Source organism: Scardinius erythrophthalmus (genome assembly GCF_964197995.2).
Source record: "Scardinius erythrophthalmus genome assembly, chromosome: 20".
NCBI classification, from domain to species: Eukaryota; Metazoa; Chordata; class Actinopteri; order Cypriniformes; family Leuciscidae; genus Scardinius; species Scardinius erythrophthalmus.
Window position 1 is genome coordinate 38,163,027 of NC_138240.1, and position 13,872 is coordinate 38,176,898.

Genomic DNA, 13,872 nt, shown 5'->3' on the forward strand with positions numbered 1-13,872 from the left:
CATTCGGCTCTGCAATAATAATCCTTATTTCAAAATAGGCTATTGTTGTCGGCAGATGCTGTTATTATACCGTATTTAAATACTTAAAGTCCCCCTGTGGTGTAAATCCAGCTTTTAATGTTGTTTATGTGTCTATGTGGTGTTTTTAATACGCTTTAACACAAACCATGTGTAAGTTCATAAGTCGACAGCATTGCTGAGTATTTCCTCCTTAAAACTGCAGTGAACCAAAGACAGTCTCAAAAACACACTTTGAAATCGCTGGTGTTTCTGGCGTCACAAACTACCTTGTAACCAATCAGATCAACGTGTGATCGTCAACCAGTGGATCTCTGAGCTGAGTGAGTGAGTGGAGGCGGGGCTCATTCGCATATTCATAGAACCGTCTAAATTAGTCATTTTGGTGATCAAAGATGAGTTTTAAGGGACAAAATTATTGACTACAGGGGGACTTTAAGCCACACTACAAAGTTATGTCATGTATTATAATAAATTACCATACCAACGGACATCTTTTAGTAAAACAGGACAAACAAGCACCATATTTCATTTCACACTGGGACATTTTCTGGTAGTAAAACAGCATTGCTGAATTCATAAGCTGTTAAAAAAAGTGAACTTATGGTAAAAATCCGACAGTTGTGGATGCCAGAATTTTTACAGTAAAAAATATGGTAGCAACATATAGTATTATGGATTGAACTTAAATCTTGTGTCAGTTTCGATTCACGTCACTTTGATGAGCCACAAACGGGATTTTGGTTGACGATATAGACATGGACCAATCACTGAATAGATTTCCTTATTTAAGAATATTCAGATAAATTCGCATTGAATGGTGAAATTCCTAAGAGGAGTTTTCATTCAGCACACATTTGACAATTCATAATTTTCAAGAGAATACATAATGATATTCACATTGGAAATGAAAGATAAACACCTTTTCCAACATGTCTTAATTACTAATTTTAAACCAGTTAACTGATATAGCATAGATTTTATATGTTTACATGCATTTTTGTTATTATTTATGTTGACATAATATAATGTTATTTTTTTAATTTCATCTATGTTGATTGTATGAAAAGTGAACAGCATGAGTAAGATATCATAAGATGGGTCAGACATGATTTTGACCACTTTATTAAGTTTTATTTTGTAGAAAGCCTTTCTTTAAAGTGAATTTCATTTTGTATAAATTGTATCTTAATTTTAATCATTGTTTCATCAACCAATTGCCTGGATTAAATAAATAAGAAGCATAAAAAATATAGCAGACAGTATAATCAGGACAGGGAGGCACCGGCGCGATAACTTGCATTTCACATGAACTGGAGCTCGTCTCATAAATTAACCGAAACTCAGCGTATAAGCTGCCTCACAGACACGACAAATGTATATATATATATATAGAAAGCTTGAAATATCTAATTCTAAACAAAACAATTCAAAACAAAAAGAAACAGACTACTCTATGCTTATGTAATCCATATGAAATGTGTTTCGCGTTCACTACTACGGTCACTATTGCAGCCGACACTGACACAGAAAACACTAGTTTATTAATAAACAATTAAAATGTCTTCTTGCTATATTTGACACATTCATAATCATTACTTTTGCCGGTTCTTTGTGAAAGCTCACAAAGATGCGTCACCCGTCGAAAGTCTCCTCAGTGCATCACAAGCCCCTACTCGCAACTCCTAACCTCTCGAGAGACCTCGAGCTGTCTTAAATAACTAGGAGAGGAAGAGTGATTCTTAGCTTTAAGAAATTTGATAACTTGCTTTAATACTTAACTAAAGCACTTAAGACTAAAGAGAAGCTTGATAAATACGGGCCCAGATCTCCAGCCAGGGGTGAATGATTGACCCCTGCACTCGAGACAGGAGGAGAATCTCCAATCCTCCGATCCTCCGATCCTCTCCGCCCAGCAGAGACTCTAGATCCTAGAACCAGACTCGGGCTGGCCAGAACAGAGCCACTATTAATCGGTGAACTCGGTCTTGGCGAACCCTCACTAGAACTCCTAGGAGTAGAGCTATTCAAGGAAAGGCGTGACAATGGGTCGACTCCTTGGAGGCGAGCAAGACCACTTCTGCTCAGCTGAACCTCATATTGACTCCATCTCCTGTGCAGTCACCATTTTCCGGGCTTGCTTCCAAATGTGTATGTCCCGGAATATAGACTGACCTGAGAACAGTCCGACTGCTAACCAGGGGTGTGTTTCCCGTACAGCAGCATAACTCGCTGCTTAACTACCATAGTACGAGGCATCGTTGAAGAAATCAACTAGCTAGTCTCGACTGTTTCCCGAAACCGTACTGTCGCAAATTGGTCGTTCAACTACGTTGGTTAATGATGTCAGCAGATGGAAGAGTAATAACTTTCTTTAATGAATCTGTTTGAGATCTAATTAATGCTAGATGTTTTGCTATAAATTACGGACATGGCATCTGATAAATATTTATAATTTTTTTTCAGTTATTTTGCTTTATTTCCAGATTCAATAATAGGCTCGTTCTTACTAGTAGAGCTTGTTCACACATGCGCACTCTTCAGAAACGACACTTTAAATCTCTTGACAAACTAAAAGACGTAAATTACATTTGTATGTAATATAAATAAAAGATATAGATTGCACTGAATGTCATCTTGCTTATTTTGCTCAAGATCAGGATTTATTGAGTCCACATGTCATGAAAACTAGAAACTCTGCTTCTAACCACAGGCCGAGATCTGTCGTTCCAAACACACAAATTTGGTTTCGGGAAACACTGTCTCGTTGAACTGCTGATAACGACGACCAGTGTTGGCTAACGATGCTTTTGGGAAATGCACCCCAGAGCAGGACTGGTGCGAACTGTTTTGTGATGACAATAAGGCGAAGCTTGGGACTCAAAAACCGGGGTCTTCCACTTCAGAAAAGGTATGAATGCATGTGCGTAACCCTTATGACTCGCAGATCTCATCCATATGTGGTTTGAAATCCTTTTCAAATCGCATTTCTGGAAATGTTGTTGTTTTTGGCGTATATACCAACACAACGTCATTGCCATAGAAACCAATGCATGATATTCCAGAAGAAGAAAGAGCGGCATGGACACACAAATCAGATCTGAACACTTGTAAAATACAGACCAACGGCTGAACATAAGATATGCAAACTACTATCTCTCAGTTGGATAAAGAAAACCAGTGTCACTAATAAAGTTTTGATGGATGACGATTGTAATGAAGGTAAAGACGATTACAGTGACATGCAGGAGTCGTACATTAGGCACATGTGAGCCCGTTATTACTGATGCACAAAAAAACTTGTATGTGTGCTCTTGGCTCACCTATAGCTATCACATGCATGAACACAGTTCAATATATTCACACAGTTGTCAAAATTAATGTACTGTGAGTGTTTTATAACACAAAGTTGCTTTCAGAGACCCGAAGCGCAAGGCTCTGATTGCTGGAGAAGAGAGCCAGCCAGGAGCAGAGCTTCCTCATCGCATGGTGCTCGCAAAGGCACATCCATAAAGTGTAAAACACACTTAACATTTCTGCTGACCAAACTGTCTAAAACACAGAGTGAGACAAACAATATGACAAAGAAGCTGGAGATTCCGTTACATGTATGCCCTTTTATGGTCTTGCTGACTCATTACGCTACGCCACCTGACCTCACGTCAGCCAATCAAGATTGGGGTGTTTTCTCACATGCTTCAGACACTGGTCACACAAAAGCATTCAACAATGTGTTCAAGTGTCAAACAGGGAATGTTATTTTATTTTATTTTTTCACTGGAAACTATAAAATTACTTTTTATTTCCAAAAGCTACATTTTCATGTTAAATGTCTCTAATAAAATTTACTATTAACAAATTGACAGGTTTTTGCCGTTACATTTTTACAGTCTTTTACCCATAAAATGACTATATTTTTTTGCAGTGCAGGCACTTAAAAAATTCTTAAGTATAGTAATGAAGTAAAAAAAATATTTAGTTACTATCCACCACTGGAAAACCCCATGCTCTCCATGCAACATCTGTTTCTGTAAGAGAGGGATGTAAACTGAGAGCAAAGAAGAGAATGTGAGTCAAGTTTGCACTGTAACAAGATGTAATTTGGACTATGAAGAAAATCTGATTAAACTGAGTCCCAGTTTCATGCACACTGAGATATGCACTAGGAAGGGCAGAGATTAAGAGACAATTAAACACTGGCCACCAGTAAATTACTGTGCTTTTATTCAGGCTCCAGAGGTCATTATTCCTGTGCAGAGTTCCCATATCTTCAGCTACTGACAGCATACAAGAAACTGCATATGTCGGGGTTATTAGTGGTCAACCAATATTGATTTTTGGATGGTAGATGCCGATATCTTAGAGAGCAGAGTGGCTGATATGAAGCTGATATACATGACATCACACTATTTCATTTAAAAACACATGCATAACAACTGCATAACAATGTAATATAAATTAAATGTTTATTTTACACAATATTTACTAAATTATAAATAAATCATTTGAAAATGAATATGAAAAAACTTTAGATTGCAACTTATTGATACTGTAATCCTATTATAGTAGGCTATTTGTCATAAAAAATATGAATAATAATAAAAAAGGAAGTAAACACAGTGGGAGTTCAGACCAGGGTTCAGACGTTCAGGCTCACTTTCAAAATAAAAGTCCCGTACGATGTCAAAGTTCTAAACAGGAAAACTTACTGATAATTTAAAAATGGCAAATGTCGTCCACTAGTGGTTCTACACTGATGATTAATTACCTCATAAACTGCCTCACAATTCTGCAGTACTCCAGTTACACCAGGCCAAATGCTCAGAATACACCAGTGAAATACAGCACCCTAAAAAACACTGGGTTAAAAACAACCCAAACTGGGTTTTCAACCCAAGGGCTGGGTAAATATAGGACAGAACACATGTTGGGTTGATTTTACCCAGAAAATTGGGTTATTTAACCCAGCATACTGGATAGATTATTTTTTTCTATATTTCTTTTTTTTTTTTTTTTTTTTTTTTTTTTTTTTTACTTTATACATGAACTCATGTTTACAGATTAACTTAAAGAAAAAAAATACTCAACTCAACCACTGGTTTGCATGATAATTCCTTTATTTTTTAAATCATATTTTACAGTATATCATATTTTACATAGTTTTGAAAACATATTGCATACATTTGCTCATTTAACAAATATTACAAGTAAAAATTTAACATTTATAAGTAATTCCAGTGTAATGGCCCAGTCTCTGTTGTCTCATTTCCACTGTAATGTCTCTGGTTCTCGTGAGCTTGTGTTCAGCGGAGGGACTTATAACTCCATAACCTGTCCATAAACAATCAGTGTACAGTTCTGAAAACATCTTTTAACTTTATAAGCATTTATATTCTGTATCTTTTTTATTTAGAACATCATAAAATGTTATGCAAGGCATCAGGCGTCTCCATCACCCAAAAAGATCGACGTGGCACTCGTTTAGGCGACTCACATCGCGCCCCTGTATGTTCCTTTGCATGAAATTAAATGATATACAGCACAATAACGAATGTATAGATACAAGAAATTTACTAAAGACACGCACCAATTTGACGGAGCTGCACTGCTCTCTCCTGAAGAGGGCGCAAAAAGCCTGCAATGAATAACTCAAACACTGGGTTGTTATGTCTGATCCAGGATCTGGGTAACACAAAAACTACCCAAACACACACACACACACAAAAAACGAAGCCACACACTCATCAATTCCACGCCAGGCTGAGGCAGAACTACAGTGATTCCCAGATCACCTTCGCACGGTTACAACTGTGTTCCCTGTATCCCAACCTCAGTAATAAACCACAGGAATACCACAAAACAACATGCACATCACTGCAACTGATAAAGTCCGTCCATTCTCTAAAGAAGGGTATGCCAGAGTCTTGAGCCGCATACATCATAATTAATCATGATAAAACACTAAGCAGGGAGGACTCAATCTTGGGTTTAGCCACATTAACTGTTATGATTCCGAAGGCAGGCGAACTCATTTTAATCATGAAAGGAAGGTTAAAAGAAAGGCTCTTTGATTAATACACAAGGCTCTTCTTCTTACTCTGAAATGAACTTCTGAGAAATGTCTTCAACTGTGACCTCGTCAGTCAATAAGGCTCATATAAGGATGGTTTGATGCGGCAATCTAGATGAGTGCCATCATAGATCTCCAGATCTCCATAATCTGACAGAATTATTCCATTCCCAATCCGGATCTAGGGATTTTCCCAGTAAGCCAGTATGTCATATCCAGACATAAAAAGAGCAGAGGAGTCTTGTATGCCATTCTCCTCAACTATACTATCAGTGGTTTAGCTCTTCTTGTGTGAGGTTCAGTTTGAGAAATGGGCCTAACTGCATGGAAAAGCGCTGTGCCAAGCAGTGCCGTGAACGAGGGCATCATGCCACGGACGGGCTACACGATCCTGGCGGTCATCATGGGTGTGTTCTCGGTGTGTGGCATCGTGCTGAACGTGACGGTGGTGGTGGTGACGCTGAGGCACAGGCAGCTCCGGCAGCCGCTGAACTTCGCGCTGGTGAACCTGGCCGTGGCGGATCTGGGCTGTGCCGTGTTCGGAGGGCTGCCCACCACACTGACCAATGCCATGGGCTACTTCAGCCTGGGCCGGCTGGGGTGTGTGCTGGAGGGCTTCGCCGTCGCCTTCTTCGGTGAGCATCCTTCTGAGCATACCTTATAGCGGTTTTTATTTTTTACTGTGAAATAGTCCAGTTTCATCATCATGATTTTAACGGTAAAAGACTATAGTTTCCATACTATATACGGTGAATAACTGTGATAGATCTAACTGTACATTTAATGTGATGTTACAGTTTTAGTTTTTGGAAGTGAAAATGAACGTCATTGTATAATTTACAGTGAAAAAGTGTAAATTGACATTCCCACAATTCCCTGCGTGACTCTTCATATTTTATGTATTTTAGTTGAAATAAATATGTTTCTTCATAGCTTTTCTCTAATCAGTTATGTACATTAGGGTTTTATGTTACATTTAATGTTGTTAAATTAATGTTTATTGCATTTTTAAAATTCCATTGTGTTTAATGTGTGTGTGAATGACACTGTGCAGCTTCTATCATAAATATCAGAGAATGTCTAATAAGGGGAGAACTTCCCCTCTCAGTAAACTTCCGGCTTCTGAACTGGTTGCAGTTCCACTCTGATTCCATATGAGGGCGCTCACAGGACGAGTGCAGAATGAATGGAGGTCTATGGCGCTATACCCCTCAAAATCCACTTTTCTCAGGATTTCATTTTTTGTCTAGTAATTTGAACGTTGTATTCGAAAGGAGATGCAGAGAAATTACACATTGCTGGGTGTTAGATTTTTAGAGTCACTTATTTGCTTTAAAAAGTCTTTTAAAGTGTCAATGACGCCATACACATCGTACGACCAGAGATACTGCTATACGGCAATCCTGCAGTCACTTTGGTGCTTTCAGCTCTGCACTTTCTTTTCTCTCGAGACATCGACAACAGCTGACACAGGCAAACACACAACACAGCTGACACAGGCAAACACACAACACAGCTGACACAGGCAAACACACAACACAGCCGACACAGGCAAACACACAACACAGCTGACACAGGCAAACACACAACACAGCTGACACAGGCAAACACACAACACAGCTGACACAGGCAAACACACAACACAGCTGACACAGGGAAACACACAACACAGCTGACACAGGCAAACACACAACACAGCTGACACAGGTAAACACACAACACAGCTGACACAGGCAAACACACGACACAGCTGACACAGGCAAACACACAACACAGCTGACACAGGCAAACACACAACACAGCCGACACAGGCAAACACACAACACAGCCGACACAGGCAAACACACAACACAGCTGACACAGGCAAACACACAACACAGCTGACACAGGCAAACACACAACACAGCTGACACAGGTAAACACACGACACAGCTGACACAGGCAAACACACGACACAGCTGACACAGGCAAACACACAACACAGCTGACACAGGCAAACACACAACACAGCTGACACAGGTAAACACAACACAGCTGACACAGGCAAACACACAACACAGCTGACACAGGCAAACACATAACACAGCTGACACAGGCAAACACACAACACAGCTGACACAGGTAAACACAACACAGCTGACACAGGCAAACACACAACACAGCTGACACAGGCAAACACACAACACAGCTGACACAGGCAAACACACAACACAGCTGACACAGGCAAACACACAACACAGCTGACACAGGCAAACACACAACACAGCTGACACAGGCAAACACACAACACAGCTGACACAGGCAAACACACAACACAGCTGACACAGGCAAACACACAACACAGCTGACACAGGCAAACACACAACACAGCTGACACAGGCAAACACACAACACAGCTGACATAGGTAAACCCACGACACAGCTGACACAGGTAAACCCACGACACAGCTGACACAGGCAAACACACGACAAAGCCGACACAGGCAAACACACGACACAGCCGACACAGGCAAACACACGACACAGCCGACACAGGTAAACACAAAACACAGCCGACACAGGCAAACACACAACACAGCCGACACAGGCAAACACACGACACAGCTGACACAGGCAAACACACAACACAGCTGACACAGGTAAACACACGACACAGCTGACACAGGCAAACACACAACACAGCCGACACAGGCAAACACACAACACAGCCGACACAGGCAAACACACGACACAGCTGACACAGGCAAACACACAACACAGCTGACACAGGGAAACACACAACACAGCTGACACAGGTAAACACACGACACAGCTGACACAGGCAAACACACGACACAGCCGACACAGGCAAACACACGACACAGCTGACACAGGCAAACACACAACACAACCGACACAGGTAAACACACAACACAGCTGACACAGGCAAACACACGACACAGCTGACACAGCTGACACAGGTAAACACACGACACAGCTGACACAGGCAAACACACGACACAGCCGACACAGGCAAACACACGACACAGCTGACACAGGCAAACACACAACACAACCGACACAGGTAAACACACAACACAGCTGACACAGGCAAACACACGACACAGCTGACACAGGCAAACACACAACACAGCTGACACAGGCAAACACACGACACAGCTGACACAGGCAAACACACGACACAGCCGACACAGGTAAACACACAACACAACCGACACAGGTAAACACACAACACAGCCCGACACAGGCAAACACACAACACAGCCGACACAGGCAAACACACGACACAGCCGACACAGGCAAACACACGACACAGCCGACACAGGCAAACACACAACACAGCCGACACAGGCAAACACACAACACAGCCGACACAGGTAAACACACAACACAGCCGACACAGGTAAACACACAACACAGCCGACACAGGTAAACACACAACACAGCTGACACAGGCAAACACAACACAGCCGACACAGGCAAACACACGACACAGCTGACACAGGCAAACACACGACACAGCTGACACAGGCAAACACACGACACAGCCGACACAGGCAAACACACAACACAGCTGACACAGGCAAACACACAACACAGCTGACACAGGTAAACACACAACACAGCCGACACAGGTAAACACACAACACAGCCGACACAGGTAAACACACAACACAGCTGACACAGGCAAACACACAACACAGCTGACACAGGCAAACACACAACACAGCTGACACAGGCAAACACACAACACAGCCGACACAGGTAATCACACAACACAGCCGACACAGGCAAACACACAACACAGCTGACACAGGTAAACCCACAACACAGCTGACACAGGCAAACACACAACACAGCTGACACAGGCAAACACACAACACAGCTGACACAGGCAAACACACAACACAGCTGACACAGGCAAACCCACAACACAGCTGACACAGGCAAACACACAACACAGCTGACACAGGCAAACCCACAACACAGCTGATTTCATGAATTTTTTCACTGAGAAAATAGAAAACATCAGATCCACAATTGTAAACGTTCAATCTTCAATCGCGCCTTATAATTCAGCCTCGATTATCACCCCGCAAGAACAATTACAGTGCTTTTACAACTATAGAACAAAAAGAGTTAAATAAATTTATCATTTCCTCTAAAACAACAACATGTTTATTAGATCCCATACCAACTAAACTATTGAAAGAAGTGTTACCTATAGTGGAAGAGCCTCTCCTCAATATTATTAACTCGTCTTTATCTTTAGGTCATGTTCCAAGAACATTTAAATTGGCAGTTATAAAACCACTCATTAAGAAACCACAATTAGACCCAAATAACCTAGCAAATTATAGACCCATTTCAAATCTTCCTTTTATGTCCAAAATATTAGAAAAAGTTGTGTCTGCCCAACTGGGCTCTTTCTTGCAAGAAAATGACACCTATGAAAAGTTTCAGTCTGGGTTCAGGCCGCATCATAGCACTGAAACTGCGCTCGTTAAAATCACAAATGATTTACTCTTAGCTTCTGACCAAGGCTGTATATCAATACTAGTTTTACTTGATCTTAGTGCTGCGTTCGATACTATAGATCACACAATACTCTTAGATCGGCTACAAAACTATACCGGTGTTCAAGGACAAGCATTAAGCTGGTTCAGATCATCTGACCGCTACCATTTTGTCTATTTAAACGGAGAAAAATCGATCATAACTCCAGTAAACTATGGAGTGCCGCAAGGATCTGTGTTAGGCCCTCTATTATTCTCAATATATATGCTGCCACTTGGAAATATTATAAGGAAACATGGAATTAGTTTCCATTGTTATGCTGATGACACTCAACTATATATTTCATCACGGCCGGATGAAAACGCTAAATTATCCAAATTGACAGAGTGTGTTAAAGATATAAAAGATTGGATGACGCATAATTTTCTTTTATTAAATCCAGATAAGACAGAGGTAATACTTATCGGTTCAAAAAACCGCCCACAAAACCTCTCACAATACAACTTTAACATAGTAGGGTGTCCTGTTACTTTATCCTCTACAGTAAAAGACCTGGGTGTTATATTAGATTGTAACTTGTCTTTTGAAAATCATATTTCATATGTTACAAAAACAGCATTTTTTCACCTTAGAAATATTGCTAAATTACGTAACATGCTATCTGTTTCTGATGCAGAAAAGCTAGTTCATGCATTCATGACCTCGAGACTAGATTACTGTAATGCTTTATTAGCTGGTTGTCCTGCATCCTCAATAAACAAGCTACAGTTAGTCCAAAATGCCGCCGCTAGAGTTCTTACTAGATCAAGAAAGTTTGACCATATAACACCAATTTTATCATCACTACATTGGTTACCTATAAAGTTCCGTATTAATTACAAGGTATTGCTACTGACTTATAAAGCCCTAAACGGCTTAGCTCCAGTTTATTTAACGGATCTTCTATCGCCCTATAATCCATCGCGCTCTTTAAGATCACTAAATTCGAGGCTTCTGGTCATACCTAGGATATCCAGATCCACCAAAGGAGGGAGAGCATTTTCACATTTAGCACCAAAACTCTGGAATAGTCTTCCTGATACTGTTCGTTGCTCAGATTCGCTCTCCCAGTTTAAAACTAGATTAAAGACGCATCTCTTCAGCCAGGCATTCATATAATATTTTAATCTTACAGTTAAATCCGGTCTCTACTTCATAAACGCCAGAGGAGAACTGGCCCCCGACTGAGCCTGGGTTCTCCCAAGGTTTTTTTTTTCTCCATTAGGTCACCTAATGGAGTTTTTCGGTTCCTTGCCACTGTTGCCTTTGGCTTGCTCAGTTGGGGATGCTTAAATTGATTAATCGATTCACCAGTGCTATTGATCTGCATTACCAAACGTGGATGTTTTACACCAGAAACAAACACTGATGTACTATTTTATTTAATACTGTGAAGCTGCTTTGATACAATCTGTATTGTGAAAAGCGCTATATAAATAAAGTTGACTTGACTTGACTTGACAGCTGACACAGGCAAACACACAACACAGCTGACACAGGCAAACACACGACACAGCCGACACAGGTAAACACACGTGCTAGAAGAGTTTTTGTTTTGTTTGTTTCTGGTCCCGCTTCGGATGCCACGATGCCATCAAGCGGTATCTCTGGTCGTAATCAGTCCTTCACTGGCCAATCAGCGTTCATTAGCAGAATGCTAGCGTGTTATGGGCAAGAGAACAGAAATTGAGCTGAATAATGACACTATTGTCTTCTTTAGAGCTGATTTACAGTTGAACTGACTCAAAGTGAACTACAACACTATAGTCTTCTGTAGAGATGAGTTGAACTAATTTCATAATTGATGAACTTTACACAGTTATTGAACTGAAAGGAACTGAATTTAGCTGAATAATAACACTATTATTCTTTTAACTCTTTCCCCGCCATTTACAGAAATTTACGGCTTTCCGTGTTTTCACTGTTATACGGTAGGGGGCGCTATTACACATCCACTGAACGAGTACTGAATCTCCTGATCAAAACACAGGAGAAGAAGAAGCAGAAACAAGCGATATCATATGTAATCATATGCTACTGTAAAATAACGTGATCATCAACATTAAACAGCATATAAATCAAAACTGTCTAATGTTACTGAATGAAATGTTGAACCATGAAGAGCTAACGACTGAAGCTTTGAGAGTGTTGATGAACCCGATCGACTCAATCGACTACATTTTTTGCTCAAAATGAGCTTTTTTATGAAACTTACACACATTCAAGTGTTGATTAAAAAAGAATGCTAAAATAAAACAGGTTTTGTTTGTTTAAAAGCAGAGGGTGTGTTCTTTCTATTGCATGTTCAGATATTCATACAACAAAATATTCTGGGGGCTTTTGTGAAAATGATCAAAAACGCTGGCGATGGCTGGCAACTTTAAAAAAAAAGAAAAAGAAAAAAAGAAAGAAATGCTGGCGGGAAAAGAGTTAAAATTGTTCTTTATTGCAAATTTTACAACTTTTTAGAATTTGAATTTCTCTCATATTCGATGAAGTTTGCATCACTGATTTCCCTGTGAAGCTGCTTGTACTGATTGATTGATTGATTGCTTTATTATCCCCTTAGGGAAATTTTGTTGCTTGTGTTTTAGCATGTGTACATAAAAGACCTAGCCTGGGAAAACCCAGACTACTTCTGGCGAATTTTCATTCTCTCTCCAGGATAGTCTGGAGAAGAGCCCATTCAAACTCATTTCTGTGCCGCCGAAATAGCGGCACCAATCAGAAACGTTTGGGGAGGGATTTACATGATGACGACAGCGCAGCGACGCTGAAGGAGTTCTCACGCACACGCAGTGAAAAATACATCGCGGAGCAGAGAGGAGACTGACAACACGCTGGCAGACAGGACAGAGCAGGCTACTTTTCGGTTACGTTTGATATTAAACATATTAAACAAAGTCTCAGCTTTCAAATTTGGTAATTTTTTAAAAGAAATTTAAACAATAAATACCGTTTTGTTGCTCTTTAATGTGCCGTGACAGATCGCTGTAGAGCATCAGTTAAAGCTGTTCTTGTGAACCGATCATCTCTTCCTTCTAGATAATTTATAGCCTCAAATAAACATGAACAAACATAAGAAGGAATGTTGTTTTAACCACGGAAAGGCGTCAGTACACTCAAGTTCAAGTTCTCCTATGTTAATCTACTCTCCTGACTGCTTTGTCGGACAAAATGGCGGATGGCGAAGTATGATTGGTCAGATCACCTGTCAATCAAGCTGA